Source organism: Branchiostoma floridae, chromosome 1 (genome assembly GCF_000003815.2).
Source record: "Branchiostoma floridae strain S238N-H82 chromosome 1, Bfl_VNyyK, whole genome shotgun sequence".
Taxonomy (NCBI): Eukaryota; Metazoa; Chordata; class Leptocardii; order Amphioxiformes; family Branchiostomatidae; genus Branchiostoma; species Branchiostoma floridae.
The window spans coordinates 30,591,809-30,615,279 of NC_049979.1; the positions used below are offsets into that span (position 1 = coordinate 30,591,809).

General features: G+C 41.9%; 1 long non-coding RNA gene across 1 annotated transcript; it reads right to left on the minus strand.

The window, feature by feature from the left end:
• Positions 1–1,542: 1,542 nt before the first annotated feature.
• Positions 1,543–7,829, minus strand: LOC118430905. Its single transcript, XR_004832906.1, has 3 exons — positions 7,518–7,829; positions 6,730–6,840; positions 1,543–2,165 (listed from the first exon to the last, which is right to left on the minus strand). It is a non-coding gene; the product is annotated as an uncharacterized LOC118430905 (long non-coding RNA).
• Positions 7,830–23,471: the final 15,642 nt, after the last annotated feature.

Sequence of the window (23,471 nt, forward strand, 5' to 3'; positions counted from 1 at the left end):
GCAGCAGTATGGCAGGTTTGTACTTATTGCAGATACTTCATGTTTTATGATTATCAATTGTCTCGACATATTGCTTGGAATTTGACACTAAATATCTGGTTCTAATTCAACATACAGGGAGGACGAAGGTCGGTATGCTAAACAACGACTCTCCATCGCACTATGCGGCATGTTTTAAAGTCTTTTTAACTGCTCTTGAGACGACCAAGGACTCTACTACTTTAAGGTGTGTCTGACCTAATTAAGGCTCCAACCAGCATGAATCGAAGTGCTACAGTTAAACAGCTGTATCTTTAGTTTGGTTTGGAGAAAAAACATGAGATTTTGCACACATATGAACAAGATGTATTTGCTTCCGACTGTGCTTCCGACAGCGCGAAAGGTTTAAGAACCACATGAATGCATTTCTTATCCAAGTATGTTGTTCAAATCTATGTGTAAAAAATTCAGTCATAAAAATTTGACCACTCTCAGGCAACTAGCGATGGAGCGCCATGAGTTTGAGCGCAAGAAAAAGCGTACCGTGTTGGGGCACCTCCCGTTACAAACATTTCGTCCTACGCGCGCTGTAACTAATGTTGACCCCCCTAGTTAGGCACTGGTGAGAATTCAAACAAGAATCAATCATCAACGGTTATTGGTCGGGATCTCCGGTGAGTTCCGGGTGCGTGACGTCATGACTCGCTTGTGAAACAAAATCTCCGGGTAGGCTCAGGCAGACTCGGGTTTCGTCGGTGAAGAAACAAAATGGCTGAAACCCAGCGCGGGCATGCAGATTCCCAGGTTTTCAAAAGCGCTCGCACGGGAAAAATATCAACTCCTGACATGCCTTGAATAGTGTTCAACTAACTATATAAAGAAATGACCAAAAAATGGATTTTTTGTTTTCAGTTTGAAGCGCAAATAACTGCCTAGTAGACCTTTAATTACATAACAATACCTATTCAAAAGATTTCCAGGTATCTGCAATTCCGAGGGGTGCTTACCTAGTAAGCATTTGCACAAACCTTATGAAACTCGTACAAATCTTACGTGATACGGACGAATCGCTATGCGAAAATGCACGAATCTTATGAAAACCGCAGTAATCACTACAGAGTATCCTAAAATGAACAAACCTTATGTGATTCGCACAAATTACTACTAGTATGTGACATACACGAATCTTACATAATAAGCACGAACCTTGTGAAAATCAGCCGACCACTGCCGGGGTCGCTTGACTGATGGAGCAGGATATTCAAGATGGCGGGCTTGATCTTCGGCGAAGGCAAAATATGATCTGACACGTCGCAATGAAGCTTAAGTGTAGCTCACAGGCTATCAAATACGTCTTTGAGATAGCCATTGTCCATTCCATGGTTTGGGATAAAAATATCATGGGTAGAAATACTAGAAACACTCAGAAACATACCTTCTCCAACATGGCGGTGAGGTGGTTTGCATAAGGTTTGTGCGTATCACAGAAGATCTGTGCGTATCACATGAGGTTCGCATAGTGATTCATGTGTATCACATAAGATTTGTTCGAATTTCATCAGCTAAGGCACCCAGGTGTTACCACTATCGTACAAAATGCACATCAGTGTTTTTTTTAGCCCAAATGCCTGCTATACAATAGCCACATTCAACTTTTAAAGTTGTGTATCCATTGATACACTGTTTTTGTAGAAAGATTCATACCCATATGTATTTCGCTAAAGCCTATACTTGTGTAGCCTCCTTTGTGTGTTGTGCAGGATAGATGTATAGCGTACAGACTCGATACTTCAGAGTCTTCCGGATCAGCTTTGTTAACAAACACACCACAAAAATCAGATGACAACAGTGAATAATGTTCTATTCCCCCGCTCTAAATGTACTTGCCGTACAGCATGGCTTTTGTTAGCATGTTAAAACTCCAAATTGCACCATTCCATAGTTTCATCATTTTGGACACGTAGAAAGATCAAGTGACTGCATCACTAGTAACACCATCACCAAACTGAAAGCGTCAGGCAACAGGGGTCGTGGTAGACCGAGAAAAACTTATTAGATGGAGTGTGTTAGGAGGGACATGAAGGTGTGCGGTCTCACAGGGCCGGGGTTGACCCACTGGACAGAGCGGCTCAGCCGCATGGAAGAGCAGTGTGAAGACTAGCTGACTGCTGCCTACCCCTGCTGCCCTGCATCAGGAAACAGAGCAGCAGTATAATCAAACAATGGATAGTGAGTGAAATTAAAAATACCGCCCAAACTGAAAACACCCTATCTGGTATTACACTCATCAGGTACCCAGTTTTTTTTTTCTCGTAAGGCCACAGCAAGTAAATTTTATGGATGACATCCTCTGCAGACTGCAGAAAAAAAAACAAGATAGGTGGAAAAAACAACAACTACATTTTCAAAAATTGGCACCATTCAGTTTCAGTTCAGTGATGAATGTTGTAACAAGAACTAAGGGGACAAACCATGGTATCAGAGCTAGCTCTCATCAATGACTGCAAGTTTACATTAGACATATGGGATACACAATGTAGTGGACTGCATTGTGAAACAAAGAATGTTACGACATCATCATTGTTGCAACCATTGATACATTTGCTTCCGGCGGTGGATTTGTTATCCTACCTGCTGAAATTGGACAAATTTCTTGTCGGGATAAGCATTTGGTCTCTCTTCCAAGGAAGAAATTATGCATGTTTTATGTTATCCCGGACAGAAAAGGTGTCGCGAGGCGTATCTATTGACTGACAAGCCCCGTGCGGGCGGATAAAGCGTTCCCACCACGGCACGGCCATTTGTACTGATATGTGGCGAGAACGTTTGGGCAAGAGACACGGGGTCATGTCAGAATTTCAATGAGTTCCAAGTCGCAAGCCCAAAATGGAAGTTATATTTTTATGTCTTGTTTTCCAAGCGATGTAATGTAGGGTAGGTCGCAGGTGCTAGTTAGCAGATTCATGCCATTTGTACTGATAGGTTACTAAAACGATTGGGTAAGAGAAAAGGGGTCATCTGAAAAGTTCCATGAGTTCCAAGTCGCAAGCCCAAAATGGAAGTTATACTTTTATGTACCTGTGGAGGAGCATCCCGTAACGACACCAGCCATCACATTTTGGAGGTGTTCGCTGGGGATGTGAAGATCATTTATGTGGATCTCACCAATGACGGCGTTGATGTGGTCAACGTTATTGTTTTATGTGTTATTTTATTGATATTTTGATGCAACAGTCGATTTTAGCCCAGTCAATATAAGTCTTTATCTTCAAAAGACAATGAAAGGTATTTGCTTTGTCCATGGAAATGAATGGACAGGACAGTTTGTGTCATGTGCACAAACAAGAAAGGATGGATGATAGAATACTTTTAAAATACAGCTACTGCCTATATCACTTTTTTCGGCGCACCTTCCTATGTGACGGTCTCCATGCTTTCTCCCAAAAAGCGTAAGCAGGCCTTCTTCATCTCCCGTAAATCGTAGAGACACGGTTTCATTTTACACAGTTTGTAGCAGGCCATAACGTACACATACATTCCATTCCATAGTAAAAACCACAAACCCTTTGTCTTCGCATTATATTCTACAACTTCTCAATGCATTTCACAGATAACATTGACCACCTACTGCCAAGATTCCAAGTAACTTGCCTTTTAGATTCTTAATGACATACAAAAGTCTCCAATAATGTCGGCCTGACGTAGAAAACGCTCATCCTGACATGCACCTCACAGTTTCATATTTAAAACCAACAACATCCTCTCAACACCTCGCCTTCTCACTTCCACTTACAAGTGACGCTCTGTGGACGACACATAACTAAAGCTAGCCAATGACACGTCTACATATAAACCCTCCACCACCGCACCATCACCCATTTCACGAAGGTTGAGTTCTGCGAACGCTTGTTTAGTTTGTTTAGGTACAGGTACAGTACACAGATGTTTAGGTCCGGACCTGTACTTAAACATTTTTTAAGTACAATACAGGTACGGGTATTTAGGTACACAGCCCTACAAGAAATTCATTCCTGTATTCAAGACAAGAACTGGTGTGATAAAAGTGACACTAGTGTGGTAGACTGGCATCACCAACAAAGTTGGTAACCACACTCATGGCTTCCATATTGGTGTCACTTTTACAAATATCCAATAAGTCCTGGGTACTTCGCATGTGTCACTTCTATAAGTACAATTATTATTAGGCTACAACACAGCATATTTGGGTACTAGTACTTATCAGTTAGGTCCAGGTTTAGGTCTGGACCTGGTCATCACCTGTATTCTGTACCAGTACCCACCCCTAGCCAGGACCAAAGTCAAGAGCATTCAAACTTTACCTCATGGGTGGCAAAAATCTCTTAACCCTATTCAGACCGGGGGGGGGGGGGCTTTTGAGGCCCGCGCTAACTTCGATGTCCTATAACACCAGAACGGCTTACGCTAGAGCCACCAAATTTGATGAGTTTTCCTAGAATATTGTTGGCAAAAATTTTACGAAGTTTGACAAATTTTCCATTTTTTCTTGTTGCCATGGCAACCGTTTGTTGACAGGCAGTTTTGCCAAAAATCACTATTTTTGGTTCTAACTATGTATTTTTCACATTTATTTGCTATATTACTGCGATGTTGTTACATAAATAAAATCTTATATTATTCAGCATATCTTTCATAATTATATATGCATAAATTATGCTAATTTCATGACGTCATCAGCCCAAAATCCAAGATGGCGGACCGAATGGCTAGATCAATAATAACAAGCTAATTATCCCTTAAAATGTGTAACTACCTGGTATTTTTTCATCAAAAACCATCTAAATTAATGAATTTAGTCTATTTCCATTGCCCTTTGTGATTATTTGTTGCAAAAAAAGTATTTTTAAAAATTCAAGGTGGTGGATATAATATGGCGGAGCCCACCTCGTATCTTAGATGTGCATGACGTCATTTTATGACGTCATATTGACGTCATTGATGTTGCTATTGGCAACGCAAGTCGTAATAAACATTATTATTCTGTAATCTGCACTTGTTGTTACATTTTTGTAGCATAACTTGAAGTTTTCTGAGAATACCCATTTTTCATGGGTTTGGCCAATGTAATCAAATTGATGACGTCATAATTACGTCATATTACGTCAACGTAACGTCAAACGTCACATACTTGTCAGATATTATGTCGAAATTATGTCCTGAAAATTTGGTGGCCCTACGGCACGTCGTTTTAGAGTTATAGGACTTAGAAGTGGAGGGCCTCAGAAGCCCCCCCCCCCGGTCCAGGGATGACCAAAAAAGCCCGGTCTGAATAGGGTTAACACTGCCAACTGCATTTCACATCACTGCCAACATAGATGTTGGGACAGCCTTACACAACAACATGAAGTACCACAGCTTTATGGCCTATGCAAATTAGGAGGGTCACACATTCCTTCTCAAGAATAGAGGATGAATGTCACTTTGTAGTAGAGTGCAGACGAAACCTATTTCCTTATTTCATACACCTAAGTGCTGTAGAAAAATTCATATTCCTAATGCAAATAGACAAACCATCGATCGTAAAACACTGTTTGAATCTCTCATGTATTGCAATTAGCCCACGGGCAAGAATTTGCAATAAACAATTTATCTTCACTATGAGTATGACAGAAAAGCCAGGAGAAGTTGAATGTATCCAACTTCACTTTGTATCAGTTAGCTGAATCTTTTCAACAAGTCTTGTACTGACCTGTTCTTAGCCCGGTGTGGCAAAAATGTGCAATAATGGTCTTCGTTCATCAATAATAATTTCAACCGCACGACTCGGGGCCTGTTGTAGAATTTCCTTGGGCATTTAGGGGACATGTTGGCTCTAGGCTAGAGTAGAGGAGTTGGTCTGTTGGCTGTTGTATTTGTAGCAGTTTTGCGGTTTTACACTTCAAGTATTCTTTTTTATATCTATGACCAGTATGACGTTATATCTGTATACTGTAAATGCAAAAATGTTCGCGGTGGATTAATGTTCGCCGTTTTCCTGGTGACCACTTCACCTTGAACTTAAAACCACCGCGAACATTTTTCTATAATGGTATTAGACTGTGTCCTTTTTCCCGCTACCGCGAAATTAAATCCCGACAAACTTAAATGCATTTACAGTATTTCAGTAACTCAAATCATTGACAGCTAGGTGGTTCTGTCAAATTGATAGAAATTGTATGATGAAAGACTGAGAATTCAAAATCCATTCTTTTCAAAATGATGGAAAATCTGGTCAATGATCGGTAAGATAAAACCACCTAGATCAGACCAAGAAGGTTAAAATACCTCCTTGATAAAAAAAAAAAATAATGTTTTGGCCATGGGAACCAGCCAAGGCAGTGCTAATTACCTTATGCAAAGTCAGGCATACAGCTGTGAACTACCCCAGCCAAAGCTTCCTTTGTTTAACACTTTCTTTGATGCTGGGTGGTAATGAGATTATGAGATTATAATCTAAATCCCTCTAGGCTTAATGTAAATGAGCTTGTCTCTTGCACAACTACAAATACGTACAAGTATGAATTTGTCCCCAAGGGTCTGTGGACAAACAGTTTCACTTTGAGCTAGTTTGAACATCTCATTCAATCTTCAAACAAATAGTTTAAAGCAAACACTGAGTCTGTACATGAAAATTTTAACAGGTGTAAGTTACTCCTAGAAGTAGAGAAGTAGGGCAGAGAGCCATTCATTTTGTCAAAACAATAATTTTACAACATAACAGCTGGGACTTACCAAGGAGGTTATACCATGTGAATTCTTCCACCACTACTTCATCAAGTTCATGCTCCACAAAGGTGCTGTGGTCGAGAAGTACAGGTCCATGTGTGCAGTCCGCTCTGCCATCTACAAATAAAGCAAAATTGAGAAACAGGTACTTATATAAACCACCTTTAATCAAGGTGGTTAAAAATCTTTGTAACCTCATCAAACAGGCCTTGCTTTAATCAATGATACAACAGTTTATAATTTGTGACTCTGGAGAAATTATTAGCCATGGTCTATATTTGTTCATGTTATACATATACTTATCCCATTCCCCCTTATTATGATGGACGTCTGTTATCCCAAGTGCACGAGTGCCACGGTGACTGAGTAAGGCAATATCATACTCTCCAAGCAGAGGTTAGGCTTCGGCTGTTTTTAAAAACGTTTTGTTAGTTGTTTTTATCGGGCTTTCTATTTTGAATGGTATCTTGTATTGTCAAAATCTAATAATACAAGATACAATAAAAAATAGAAAGCCCGATAAAAACAACTAAAAAACCGTTTAAAAAAACAGCCGGAGCCTAACCTCTACTTGACTTGGAGATAGAGTAGGTCCTCAGACAACAGCTCCCCGGGGGTCCTCGGGCGCGGCGGGCACTCGTCTTGCCCGCCAAACCAGCTGGCGCTGGCTGGGGCCGGGTACAAAATTTGTTGACAGGCGAAGAGCAACTTATATAACGCCCTTGCTTAAAAACTTACTGTGTTGTGACACTTGATTGCCATTAAAATAACATCAAATCGCGCGTTGTACCCACCTTCTGTATCCAATTTGTTGTTGTTTCCGTTTGAGATCTCTCTCCAACTTGGGTCCAAGGCCGAAACTTGCTCTCTCAGATAAGCTGCCATCGGACGGTCCACGCCTGGAGAATCTCTACTGATAAATAGGAACAGGGCTATCTTTAGAGAACCTAGCTAGACAAGACATGAGTTTTTGAGGTACTTTCAAGAGGAATAATAAGATCTCTCACTTGATCTCTCACACAGCTGACCCACTCGCGAGTTCGTGTAATCCGCGCTCGCATCATGTGATTGGAAGGGCCTATATAAAACAAAGGGGATGAGAAAACAATCCCTCAAAATATCATTCACAGTAAGATGTAAGGTGTAAATGATCTAAATGATCATACCTGTAATTGCAGTTATGATCAAATATAAGATTGATTGCTATTATTTCCTGACAACATAATAATAACGTTTATTAAAGTTTATTGAAGAATAATATTGAAGATGAATGGTTTCTTCCTTAGGGGGAACGAGATCGGCAGCTCTCGATCCCGGGTTACAGTAGGTCATTCATACCATAACGTCCTTGCTTTATGTGGTTTATAGGCCATGTACAGTAGCCTCTATCAGGCTCCGCTGATCAGTGTTCTAATAGTAGAAATTGGACAAATAGAGTCAAAAGTACGCAAGGGGAGTCCTCCGGCCAGAGGAGTTATATCCTCATCGTGCTATGGCCGGTCCCGTCTAATCTCCAAGCAGATCCTACAGTGCCATAAGATAATTTTAAAGCTGACCAAGGAGTGTAGCCGGCCAAGGGAGTCAAACGGAAGTTTGATACTATACATTACGCACCGTGGATCTGGTTCGAGATTAGGTCCCCTCGCGTACTATTGACTCTATTTGTCAACTACATGCATTAGACCACCGATCCGCAGAGCCTGGTAGAGGTAATACTGTAATAATTATAGGGCTGCTGGCATCAACGTGCGCACTGTAAATCGTACAAAGCAGCTTCAAAATGAGCAAATAAAATTTCCGTAGGCCACGCATTAACATCATGGGTGATATTCTCTGTTTTATAGCCCTCACTGATGCCATGCGAATAAAAAAACGTTTGCCCTCCTAAAAAAGTTGCCTTCATTATTTGTGTATTGATACCAGTAAGCTTATAACATAGAAGGTTTTAAAAGACCTGTACAACAGGATATGCTATGAAAAAATATTTAGAACTAGACAATTTTGATGTACGCTCCGCAATCAGCTAAATTAAAAGTAGCGCCCACCCCCTGGAAATAGAGAAGGGGCGGTACAAGAAGTTACCTGCTTTCGCTCTTTGTGAAAGAACTTGTATTTACTTAGCCTCCATAGCAGGCTCTTTATGGACTTTTTTGGCACTTTTGCTGGCCATTTCTTTTTGTACTGGGTCGCTGATTGCTGGCCTCTCTCATAGCCGTCCATTTAAAATGTGCCAAAAAAAGTCCATAGAGAGCCTGCTATGGAGGCTAGTATTTACTAGTCCTGTACGTCAAACACTGTGAAAGACGAAACACAACTTATTTCAAACTGTTCTTTCTACTATCACGAAAGAAAAGGACTTTTGAAAAAGGCCACTAAACTCCTACCCAATTCGCCTGTGTTTTACAGACTAAAGGAAAACTACCTTCCTCCTAACATCACAGAACCCACACATCATAGAAAAGGTGTGGTCCTCCGTGTCCCACTGTCTCAGGAAAAGAAGTAAACCCCAACAAGTTACAGTTTAGAGTTAGCTATTACTAGCGTTAGACTCTAGAGTAGACCTATTCCATACTGTTCTACACTATCTGTTTGTTTGTCCCTTTCATGCTACACATGTGTACCTGCAAGTAGTCATCGGACAAGAATTTGCAATAAACTATTATCATTATAATAATATGTTTACTGTAAGTTCTTGCCCGAGAGCTAGTTGCAAGTGACACAAATGGCGTATACAGACAATGTTAAACAATATAGTAAGCAACTATATTGAATAATTCTATATTCTAACGCTAAAATGTATCTTATTGGGTTTGACGTCAGTTTTGAGACAGCAGAAGACGTATGGACATAGCCTCAATAGCAGACTCTCTTAGGCCTTTTTTTAATATACACTTTTGCTGGCCATTTCTTTTTGTACTGGGTCGCTGATTGCTGGCCTTATCTGACTGCCGTCCTTAGTCAGCGACCCAGCACAAAAAGAAATGGCCAACAAACGTGTATTATGAGCAAAAAAGACCTCAGAGAGCCTGCTAGGGAGGCTAAAATGAACCCACCTAAAATATGTGGGTTTTGTGATGTTAAGAGGAGGGTACTAGTAGTTTTCTTTCTGTCTATAAGCGTAGAAAGATTAGGATGGAATTTAGTGACTTCTAGATCTTTGAACAGCTTTTTTTCTTTGTTGATCGTAGAAGGGACATGTCGTCTTCTACCATATACAACATATAGTATTTAGAAGTCATTTCGCACACATTTAACTTCTTTGCCCTTATTCTTTTTCAAGGAGGTGGGCACTAATTCTAACAGCGTAGATCGGATTCATCTAGTTCTAGATATTTTTCATAGTATATGCTATCTTATAAGACTTATAAAACCTTAACTTACCCGAATCTAAACTCAAATTATGACAGAAGGTTTGGGTATACTTGTGAACGGATGTACATAGTTTTACGTGCTTTGGGTAACAGTTGTTTTGTTTTTTTTGCTAGGGATCTGCCTGAAAAAGTTATATTCAGGCCTAAATAGCAATAGGAATGAACCATTTCCAACTTTTCTTGCCCAAATGAGAATGTTTGTTTCGGAAAGTAATGGCCGTATTTGTGAAGATAATGACTTTTGTTTTCTTTAAGTTAACATCAAGTTTCCATTTTATACAAAAGTTTCTTATCATTATCATCTCAGTGGTATAGGAGGTTGAACATATTACCAAACATATTGAATACCGTTACATTAGATTCATCATTTCTTTTTTTCAAATTTTCTTCTTTGTCCTGTTGGTAAAGATACCAAAGATTAGATTCCATCATAACTCCACTCACCTGCAGCTGATTGCAGTGCTGTCGCCTTCATGGCCGGGGAGGTCACTGACGTCTTCAACTGTCGGACAACCGGATGTTTCGTACTCTCCAAGCGGAGGTTAGGCTATTTTGTGACGTTTTCTTAGTTGTTTTTATCGGGCTTTGTATTCTGCCATGTTTTCTGCAAGTCCGCAAGCCAAATAGGTTTTGACCATACAAGATACAATACAAAATAGAAAGCCCGATAAAAACGACTAAAAAACGTTAAAAAAAAGAACCAGCAGGAGCCTAACCTCTGCTTGGAGAGTAATATTTTGACCCTCATCCGGATACATCCTCTCGCTGTCGGGTCCAGCAGTGGTGGCCAATCCGCTACTCGTCCGCTCCTCCCGGCTTCCAGCCTACTTCCTCTCTCCTAAAACATGAAGCAGCCCCCGTTGCCACTTCCCCGGCTATTCTGCGCACTGCATCCTCCCTAGCTCTTCCTCTTATTAATCTCAGCACTGTCAATAACTTCCACGCTGACTAGGCTGGATGCCTCTACAGTCTATACCCCACTTCTTGCGGGAATAACCAGGCCTGACATCCTTTCTCTTTACAACACTGTACATAGTAGATCCTGGTACTGTACTAGCTCTCTTTTCTCTCGTGTGCTTCTTCACATCTTTTCCTCCCACGGCACAGTAAGCTCAATCAGTATGATATTCTATCTCTCCTCTGACCAGAAAATTGACGTTGACATTAGTAAGTGTTTTGCAAAGTATGTATTCCTATCTACGTCATATATTTGCTCTTTTTGCAGCTGCTTTGTACGATCTAAAGCACGGTTGATATTGATGCGCGCGCGGATGTTATCCATATAATGAAACTAGAGTTCCACGAAATCATACCTTTGCCAAATGAACCAGGTTTGTTATGTAGATAAATGTCTTTAGACATAAATATGCTACTCATTACATATAATTTAATTGTTATTTGATAAAGTCACACAAACTCTTATCGACTAGGTTTCGGCAACCTCATACCTCCATGAAATTTTAAGTGCTTCTGTAAATGTTATGCACATGACTTACTAGGGGGCCCAAAATCTAATCATCTAGTCTTGGTGCGGACAATACCAGCCAGTACTGACGTAATATCATAAATATCAAAGATTTCAGGCAAGAAACAGTCCCTTGAGACTTGCAAAATCTAACAGGCGTCAGGGCAACCCTACAGAGGTGGAGTAGAGATACAATTTTAATGTGGGAATCTCATACTCTTTATTTATACGCCTCTCGGAGTCTGTTTACTTTAACTTCCTCTCCCTCCCTCACTCCCACTTTGTATGATAGGGGTCAGGTATGTGGTAGGGGTGAGAACAATGAAGGTCATGTTCGATAATGGACCCCTAGTGGCTTCCCAAGGTACTGCAGCAAAACTTCAATTTTTTATATCTCATTTTATGGACATGCGGTGGTCGTGATATCTGAGAGGTAGATAGCTCTTTGGGCAGACAGTAAGCGCTATAAGATTGGCCCTAGCGTCATATATCACCGATACATATTACATAACTAAGAATGTAAACCTGTGCATGCGGTAAAGGATTACGCTGTTGATGATATACCTGATTGTTACAAGATGACAAATGTTCACTGTAAGGTACTGTAACACGCACCACAAAAGTGACAGACTAATGTATCATTGATGTCAGAAGATTCTACGAATCAAGAGATGATTTCAATGTTCTTTATGGTAAAAAAAACCCAGTTCAGAAATGTGCCATGTTTCACCTCTTGACTTCTTTTGATTCTCCTAATCTTTCTCCGATTTATCTGGTCACTTGAAATTTCATCGAATGTATTGTCAAGGTGTTAAAGCTTGTTGCGAATAAAAGATATTTCCACTTTTGAATCTAGTCTACTCTCAAAATTTGCCCCTAAAAATTGCAGGAAATTGGGATTCAGGGGGACCAGATTTCAAAATTTCTAAAGTCCCCCCTTGGGACGGCTCCCGCCTTCGGCGCTGAACATGGTGGAAATATGCTGCCGGAGCGTCGTTTACAAGCAAAATGTGCCCCTGAACTGCAGAAAATGAAAAGTTCCAAGGGTCCAGATTTTAAAAGTTTATCCGCCCTTCAGACGGCTTGCGCTTTCGGCGCTCACGTAGTGAAAATATGTTTGGGCGGTATGTCTTTGCCCTCAAAAGTTTTTTTTTTTTCTAGAAATTTCATAAGATTTAGCTTGATCTGTGAGCAAAATCTGACTCTCAAAATGCAGGAAATGGCGTTTCAGATGGTGCGAATTTCAAAAACTCCCCGAAACTACCTTGCGACGGCTCGTACCTTCGGCGCTTGAAATGGTGAAAATGCATGTATATTTGTGTCGGAAAACTGATCCTAATTGCAGCCGCCATATACTCATATGTCTTAAGAAATACAGTGACAAGCTAAACATAATGCATAATTCGAACATACTAAGAAACCAAAACGTGTCGGTAGAGCAACCAACAGCATCATACGAAGTTCCCGACTTAAAATATGTTCTCTACAAAATACTACTCCGTGTTCCCAGAAGCTCCGTCAACGCCGCGGTATGGGGAGAACTAGGAGCTTTCCCATTATACATTGACACCCAGACTAATCTAATAAAATATTGGCTCAGGCTGCAGAACATGTCTAATGACAGGTTCCTGTCACAGGAGCGGACGGTTCTTGCGACCAGTGCGACCAGGACGTGTTTCCCAGTCGTCTTATGCCCCGCATGCCGGCTGGTTAGGTCAAGTTTGATTGTGGATAGTTTCCGAGACTGTGGAGACCACCTCGGTGTGTGAACTTTGTTTGTATGTCTGGACTTGTCTGAGATACGGACGTTTTTCAACCGCCGAACCCCTCCATCGGTCTCCCCTCGGTCACGCGGGGACCCACCCCGCCTGGCTCACGCGTGGAAGGACCGGGCTGCGGTTTACCTCCGGATCGATCCACCAGACCTTCGAGGACGCTTATCTCGCTCAAAGTATTAGTCTCACAGGTCAGTGTCGCATTCTACACGTATTCTGCTTGGTTAATTTCAAGTCTTGATTCCACTGAAACCTGTAAAGTGTGTCGCCACCACCCCTTAAACTAAGGGTGGCATCTCCCAGCTGTCAAGGCAGGATCCCATCCCCTTGTTAGTAGGGTGAGGCACGCGGACTCGGCTGTCAAGACCCCTCGTTAGCGGAGTGAAGCACGCGGACGCACGGTCAGGCTAGCCCCATCTGGGAGCGGTTTCTATAGTAACCGCCAAGTGTCTGGTTTTTCCCGCCAAACACTAAGTCTGAAGATGCCTACCGTGTCTAAATTCACCAGGCAGCGCAGTGTTAAGGTTACATTTCTCCAGGTCGAAGATGCCCAGTTTAGTGATGCCATTGAACTGTTGAAAAAACATGGGGTAAACCCACTGACCGACATCGTGGGAATACAACGGAGAACAAGGGGAGTATGTGAGATCACCTTCAAGTCCCAATCATCCCTCGCCAAAGTGAGCCCTCGACTTACATCTGACAGTGCAGTTGATGTCGAGTTGTACGGCTCCGGGTTGACAAGGATAACAGCCTTTGGCATACCTGTTGAAATGGATGATAACTTTATCCGCCATCGGCTCAGAGAGTTTGGTACTGTAGAGGACAGCCGTTTCCTTACCTATGCGAACCAAGGTTTCCCTGAAATCCTGACCGGTACTAGGCAGTATCGTATGAAGATCACAAAGCACATCCCGAATTCTATCCGTATCGGCAGTGAACTTGTGACCTTTAGGTACAACGGACAGCCGAGGATCTGTCACCGCTGTGGCAGTGACGAGCATTTTGTCGCCGCTTGTACAGCCGTTAAGTGCACCCGCTGTTTTGAGATTGGTCATTTAGCCACCGATTGTGACCAAGACATCAAATGTAACATCTGTGGAGGGGAAGGTCACTCTGCAAGGTCGTGCCAACTAAGCTTTGCAAACAGGCTGAACGTCACCACTAGCTGGGCCAAGACCACCCCTACACAGCCGAACGACAAGAGTGTAATGAAACCAGTTACACCTGGTGAAAACGAGTATACCAGTCAGAGTTCAGTACAGGACAACACACCGACAGTCCCTAAGGTGGTGGTGAGTACGGCTGAGCCCCAAAACGGAGTGGTGAGTACGCCTGAGCCCCCAAACGAAGTGGTGAGTACGCCTGAGTCCCCAAACGGGGTGGTGAGTACGCCTGAGTCCCAAGACGGGGGTAAAAGAGCCGCCAGGCGGTGAGACTGACATGGAGGATGCAGAGGACTTGGTCACCAGCCAAACTGACGGCCTCCTTCTCAAATTAGACGACTCAGGGGATATCAGCGCCGAATACGAAACAGACGAAGAGAGTGTCAACAAACGACCTCTCCCTTCAAGCCAGAGCGACTCCGATGACTCGGACACCTCTGCAAGACGAACCGGAAAGGCAACTGGTAAAAAGATAAAGAAAGACGCAGATGCAAGTCCTAGCGAGTCTGACGACTCGGACACCTCTGCAAGACGAAACGGCAGGGCAGTTGAAAAAAAGTCTAAAAAAGATGCAGACGAGAAGGGGACAACTAAAACGCTCCCTTCTCCTGGTAAAGCCTTAGTGTCTTACAAGACCAAAGTTGTCCCTTCATCTTCCTTACGGAAGAAAGGTAGGAAGGGTCCTAAGTAACTGACATTATGTTCGACAATCCTTTGACAACGATTTGGTTATTTCTCCTCGTCGCTTTGTCATTGCGAATAGGTACAGACATTGTAACAACCGGATCCACCTATCTTAACCCACCTATGGATCCCACACAACAAAATATCAGACACCCTGATACTGCTTCAGACATGACGGAACTGTTGCTGAACCCAAACTCGAAAAACTTACTGACCATGGTACATCTCAATGCTCGAAGTTTACTACCCAAGATTGAAGAACTCAGGTCTTTGGTATCCACGATGAAGTTCAGTGTTCTATGCATAACTGAGACTTGGCTAAGTAGTGAAATTGTTGACCGTGATATCGAACTGGAAGGGTACCAGGTGTACCGGAAAGACAGGAATAGACATGGAGGTGGCGTCATGATGTATGTCAGTGATTCTCTGTACACGAGAAGACGTGGTGATCTTGAGAATGACGAGATAGAATCTATCTGGTGTGATGTGACCAAAGCCAATACCAATCTCTTAATCAATTGTTCATATCGCCCGCCATCAGCAGATGACACATTCTTTGACCTATTCGAAACTCAGATTCAGAAAGCAACGGACCAAGCACATGCAGTTAAAGTGATCCTCGGAGATTTCAATGCAAAGAACAGCAACTGGCTTAACAGCAACACAACTGACAACCCGGGACGTCAACTTGACAACATTTTCATGAACCATGGTCTAGAACAGGTGCTTCACGAACCGACCCGTGGGAGGAACTTGTTGGACCTGATTGTGACCTCCCATCCAGTAATGTGTCACCAAACGGGCACCTTAGCTCCCCTTGGTGACTCTGATCATCTTGCAACAGCAACTGCGCTCAACCTAAAGGCAAACCACCACAGCGGAAAACGCCTCGTCTGGTTGTATAGCAAAGCGAACATTGAACCCTTCACCAACACATTGCAGCCGCCCCCTGGGATATCAACCACGTTTTTGACTCCATGGACGACATCTGGGATTCATGGTACAACATGTTCATTGTCATATGCAAACAACACGTCCCTCACAAGTTTGTCTCTACCACTAGGACAGCAAAGCCCTGGATACATTCTAACAAAGAGATCAAATTAGCTATCCGTAGAAAACACCGCCTACACTCCAGAGCGAAACGGATAAATACTGAGGTAACGTGGGCCACCTACAGAAGACAAAGAAATCTAGTGACTGCACTCACAAGAAGGGCCGAGTCAGCTTACATTGAGGAACTCGTGAATGATGTGGAGACTGGCAACACCAGGCGATTCTTCACATATGCTAAATCTGCTCTGGGAAATACCTCAACGGGTATCCCAGCTCTTAAAGTCGGTTCAGCCATACTGGAGACTCCGGAAGAAAAGGCTAATGCCCTGAACAATTTCTTCATAAACCAGACTGATCTTCCCGCTAGGAATGACCCAGCTCCAACATTCCACCCGACAACTGTCCCGGGAACAGTCTTGGATTCTGTTCAGCTGTCAGTTGAGGAAGTACGACAACAACTACGTTCTCTGAAAGTCGGAAAGTCATGTGGACCCGACGAAATATCCCCCAGGCTCTTACGCCTAGTAGCAGATCCGATCTCAGCTCCTCTAACCTGCCTGTATAACAAATCTCTCCAACTCGGGCAGGTACCTTCGGAATGGAAAAAAGCTAACGTAACCCCCATTCACAAAGCCGGTAGCCGCCACGTCTCAAACAACTACAGGCCTATATCACTACTGAGCGCAGTGTCAAAGGTTATGGAAACCCTGGTGAACAAGCGACTAATTGCCCATATAAATCCGATACTGACTGACCACCAAAGCGGATTTAGACCACTTGACAACACCGCACTGCAGCTGTGCCGACTAATGGAGGAATGGACCGACGCCATGGATAGAGGACAAATTGTAGGCTGCGTATTTCTTGACCTCCGAAAGGCCTTTGACAAGGTCTGGCACGCAGGACTTCTTGCTAAATTAAAAGCATACGGGATTAATGGCCCCATGCTCAACTGGTTCACCAGCTATCTCTCCGATAGACGACAACGTGTCGTCATTCAGGGAGTAGGCTCCGAATGGAAGTCTCCATTAGCCGGAGTGCCGCAAGGATCCGTCATCGGACTGACACTTTTTATACTTTACATCAACGATCTGGCCACTAGCCTTACACAGTGTCAAACAAACCTATTTGCCGACGATACATCACTGTCTTCTTGCCACCGCTCTATCGACAGCGTAGTCGCATCACTAAACAGTGAGTTGACCTCTGTGTCAACCTGGCTCTCAAAATGGAAACTAGAGGCTAATATAGACAAGTGCAAAGTCATGTTTATTACGTCTCGCGCCCTTCCACGATCGATTCCTCCTGTGATCCTAGGAGGAACTGTTTTACAGGTTGTCACCAGTCATAAACACCTAGGCGTCACTGTCACAAATACCCTGTCCTGGTCAACACACGTAGAGATCATCTCAACAAAGGCTAGGCGATCATCCGGACTACTATGTGCTCTACGGAAGAAGATTCCGAAGAATCTACTTCTCAGGCTATACACTATGATCACAAGACCAAGTCTAGAGTATGCTGACATTGTCTGGGCCGGCCTTACCAAACGTGACCAAAAGATCCTGGAATCTGTCCAGTACCAAACTACCAGGATTATCAGTGGCCACTTCGGACTACCGTACCCTTCATACGAACGTCTCTACTCCGAACTATCCCTACCGTCACTACAGTACCGACGCAAGTTCCACACGGCAGTAACCATGTACAAACTGTTGAATGGACGTTGCCCCCCACACCTGCAAAGTCTGCTTCCTCATGCACGAGCGTCTGCTATCGACTCCCGCTACCCCCTAAGAAACAGTGAACATTTGACTACTCCTGCATACAAGACTACACGATCTCAGAGAACATTTGTTAGCAGAGCAATTTCCCTCTGGAACTCTCTCCCCAGTAGTACCCGTACAGCTAGCACCATCAGCTCCTTCAAAAATAGACTGCGCACATCGCCTGATAACAAATACTCTGTAAACGCTTGATAAAGTATTTCATAGTTTCCTAATAGTCATTGTATTACTGATAGTAGCTATTGATGGCAACAACTACTGTTCCTACTGAACGATCTGCACTGTAGTACGTATACATTATAGCGTTCAAACGTGTTAATCGCTGACTAACTAGCCTTATATAGATAACCGAGTAATATCATTTGTATCATAGACTGACATTCTAGATCGTACGACTGCTAGTCAAACTGTAAACACGGATCACCTCTGTAGTCAAAGTTACATGTATCGTTAATCCTGTTGTATACTGTATACTATTGTATAACGTATATTGTAATGTTACCAGGGCTAGCCCTTGATAATAGCCTCAGGCTAGTTGGGTAGCCCTGGCTGTATTTCTCATGATTATACAGCCGAATAAATCAAATCAAATCAAATCAAACTGTGAAAAAATCACGACGTATCTGTCGAAGGACACCAAGATTGGGCTGCACATGTTCAAGATATGCTAAGGCGACATAGATTCCGAAATATTTGGATCAACCAAATACTGTTGACGCAAATATTTTGGAAACACATTCAAAGAACGCATGAAGGACACATTCCTCTTTGAATGGAAACAAAAAATAAGAAACAACAATAAACTCAAAGCGTATTCTAAAATAAAATCTCAGTTCGTTATAGAAACTACCTCTTATTCAAAACAAAAATTTTGTGAACAGCATTACCAAACTGATAATAAGCGCACGCTGCTTCGAAATCGATAAAGGTCGTCAACATAATACCAAAATATCAGAGACTATGTCCTTCATGTCAAGATGACACTAGCATTGAAGATGAGTATCATTTCATTATGACTTGTCCTACATACAATGAAGAGAGACAGATGTCAATGCGATCAATCACATGTAAGTCCAATGTATGTCTACCACTCACATGTGATGACACCTTCAATATACTTTTATCATGTCATGATTCCATATCTATCCACCTAGGTCAATACAATTATCACGCCATGCAACAAAGAAACGGTACCATTCATATATAACGTTTGACAAATATTATGTCGCTAATAGCATAGAAGTACATGTACTCAATCTGATGTATGTTATAGTTCCCTTTATTCCCGCAGATTGCACTCAGTGTAGCTCATAGTATTGTAGTAACTGGAATTGTTGTGATATAACGTATATGTTAGACTGTACATTTTGTTGTCTATACATTTCCCTACATTGTCACTGATACAACTATTGCACAATGAACCATTGTCCTAGTTTGTATTTTTGGGGCATTACCCTAGTATTATATATATTAAGCTAAAACCATGTGTATTTTGTGTATCTTTAATAGAAATGCCACTAACCTAAGCTTAGTGTACCAGCAAAACTTGTCAATCAAAATACAGGAAATAGTCTTTCAGAGGGTTTAGATTAGACACGTGCTTGCCTCCGGACCCTCCTAGTAGGGGGTTTGATTATACAACATTTCCGCCCCGACTAAAAACTGGTGCCGCCGCCTCTGCACCTAGAGACTGTATTGCAGGTTCCTTTTTGCCTTGCCGCGCCAGCGGCAAGGCCTTACGCTCTTTTTTTTCCATGGTTGGATGGATCCATGGTTCAACCTGTTAACCCAGCCCTTCCAAAGCCCCTTCCAATGGCCCTTCATTCCTTGTTGAGTTTCATGGCTTAGTTTAACAATGGTACATTCCAGGCGAGTAAAAAAACGGTCTTCTAGACGCATGTTACTGTATGTGGTCCAGCGTAATAAATCTACGCTTTAACTCACCATGTTTATATAAAGATATATCACAAATTCCATCAGAAGGAACTTAATTTGTAATAAAAAATAATGCAAATTTATTGTGGGTCAAAAAGTTTTACAAAACCTGTTTAATGTGCCAATAATTCATCTGACATAAATTATGATAATGAGGTAAAACACTCGGGCATTTTCGCTGCATTTCCTACTGCAGTTGCTAGGTGTCGCTCTTAGCCAGGTAAGTACATTTAGTCCTTTTAAAGACATTTGTGACTATGAATGTCCTTGATAGAGCTTGTATTGTGTGAAAAGAAGATTTGGGACTGGATTGGCACCTGGAGAAGTCACCAAAGCTTTCCGTATGTAGGAACTTGGGTGGGAGGGGGGCGACATGTGGAACTCGGAATTTTTTAAGCGTAGAATCTATTCAAACTTACCAAAATAACATAAAATACGCGGCAAGGCACAGCTTTTTTAAAAAGAATTTCTTGTTTAATCTCCTTGGTGTCACTATCTCGTTGTCGCGGGTTTCATTAGCCTCACAGAATCCCAAACCTGGATGTTAGGTGGGTCGATTTAGTCAAGCAAAAGTAATAGGCTAAAAGTTGGCAAAATATGAAGTGCTATTTGTGTGATGAAGACTAGTATCTGATAGAATTATTTCCAGATCGTTGATATCGACTGTGTTGCCGTCGCCATTATTTGATTCCTTTCGCTTAAATTTAAAAGTCGTTTTTCAGCATTCCAGAAATTCCAGAATACATATCTTTCTTAGTATCAGCAAGATGTAAACTAAGTAAGCACTCAAGTCGGCACAAAAAGTTTGGAATATCAACTTCGATTGATCATATTTCCGTTGTTTCTGCATCAATTTCATTGTATTACATATCAATAGAAAGCTTGTTTTCTTTTCAGTGGTATCAAACTCATCATCATTGTAAACTCATGGAACACGCACTAGGCCTGCCTACTTGAGTGGGTCCCACAAAAAAGTGCCAAAATTCCCCAGCTTCTGTTCAACACTATCGTCTTGTTCGTATGTTTGCGGGTGACAATGATTCAATCAATCCCCTTTTTACGTCATTTTTTGTATACAGAATATCCTAGTTTATTTTATAACATATGAGCAGAGTATCTTATGATTGAAGATTCATAGAATGAGCACCAGTCCTACAGGGGGTCACAAAAACCAAGTGTCGAAATGACCATACTCAAGTCAAACACTCCGTCCAGCTCATTTTCTTCCGTCGGTATTGACTTGTGAATAAATGCAAAGTGAAAAAAGCAGAATATGTCAATCAAAGCCTTATCTTTATTCAAGCAAATAATTTTAACCAAGAGGTGTTCAATCGAGTACTGCCCTTACGTAAGTCTTGTAATTCTTTGGTAACGTTCAAATTCAAGTAAAAACCTGTTCATATTTGTATCATGTGAACAATTATGTGCAATATTTTTTTTAAATGTGGTAACCTTCAAGTTAAAGATGTGATAGGAGGTGATATATTTATGTTTTTTTTATATGTAGACTTATTTCTTAAAGATGTTATTTCTGGTTAAAAGATGCTTCTCTAGAGGTCTGCTTTATTTGGTCAATACTTTGCCAAAGTGTAAGGAAGCAACAGACACTCACATATCAAGCTCACACACACACACACAACAACCTGATGTGATGCTCCTTGAGAAGTAATTTGAGAAAAAGTGAGCCAGCAACTATTCGCCTAGATGAGATTACTGAAAGCATTTTTCCCTTGACATGATAAGAGAAATTATCGGTGAGTAATCTTCTCCAATCCATAGACAACTGGCAGCTAGGTCTAGCCGGCTATTGTAGTGTACCTCCAGCAGATGTTACCGTTTTGGGGCCTTTTTGTTCAAAGTGTTGGGCTTTCTATCTTGTATTGTTTTCTTCCTGTCTGTTTGGCTGGCGGACACAAAGTCAACTGTACAGAATGTAAAGCCCAACAAGAAGGCCCAGAAACACGTCAAAAACCGCAAAAACCTCTGATTGGGGAGAAATAGTAGCGCTGTAAGTAGCAATTCACATGTTGATTTTGGGGCCCGGAAGGAGGGTAAGGTATATATAGCTCAGCGGTGAAAGGGATCCCATAAGCAAATGGCTCTATGTTTATATGAGCTCTTACTGGCAATGTATTTAATGACATTAAAGAGCTAGAGATGAAATATATATATTTTTTTAATTGAAGGCTTAGATATCAAAGAGATTATTTCAGGTTAATACTTTTCTGCTTTATTTGAGCAATAGTTTGCCCAAATTAAGAGAAACAGCAGACAACAAACACAAAGCTCGCACATGTACAGCAACCTGATGCCACCAGATAAGTTGATACAAAGTGAGTCAGCAACGATTCTCTTAGATTAGTGAAAGCAATATTTCCTTGGCGTGATAAGAGACATTATAGGTAAGTAATGTTCTTCCAACCACCGCCAACTGACAGGTCTAGACATGTTAGTGTACTTACATCAAATATACTTACTCACTTACTCCGGAGCAATTTTTTTTTTACTCCGGAGCAGTGTTTTTACTCCGGAGCAACACGTATAGTTACTCCAAAGCAATATTTCACTGCATGTACATATAGACGGTATATGTTCCTACTTACATGACAAATATACTTACTTACAACAAATATACTTACTCACTTACTCCGGTTTTTACTCCGGATCAGTTGTTTATTTATTCCGGCGCAGTGTTTTTACTCCGGAGCAGTGTTTTTACTCCGGAGCAACATGTATAGTTACTCCAAAGCAATATTTCACTGCATGTACATATAGATGGTATATGTTCGTAAGCCTAATGAGGAGCGCATTCACCAGAGTATCGACAATGCCGTTAAGATTGAGCAAGAGTTCCTGACGGAAGCTCTTCCTGTGAAGCTGATTGGGATGAATCAAGACCTGATGAAACAGTACATCGAGTTTGTCGCAGATAGGCTGTTGGGAGAACTCATGTGCAGTAAGCTTTACAACAGCGAGAACCCCTTTGACTTCATGGAGAACATTTCTCTGGAGGGAAAGACCAACTTCTTTGAGAAGAAGGTGGGGGAGTATCAGAAGATGGGGGTGATGTCTTCCTCTGAACAGCAGAAGTTCACGTTGGATGCTGAATTTTAAAAGTAGAGAATAAAAGAACGGAAAAATCAGACGGTCGTTGTCATGTTTGTTTATTTTTTACTTTGTGACGTAGAGACTTCACCAGGCCAAATAAGGGCATGTCATTCACGATTGGGGAGGTTCATTTGGGGTGGGGGTGGGGTTGTCATAATTACCTTGGTTTCACCCCTGCTCAGATCTAAGGAAATACCAATTCCCCTAGATTTTGCCGTCATAACATGACCTCTGACCTGCTCCTGAAGAAATTATATCTAACCTGCGTCTGAATAAATCATATTTGACCTCTGACCTGCTCCGCCTGAATAAATAAATAATATCAGTAGGCGATGACCTCTGACCTGCACCACCTTGCACCGCCTGAATAATAATAGTCAGCGTGTTGACTATATACTACT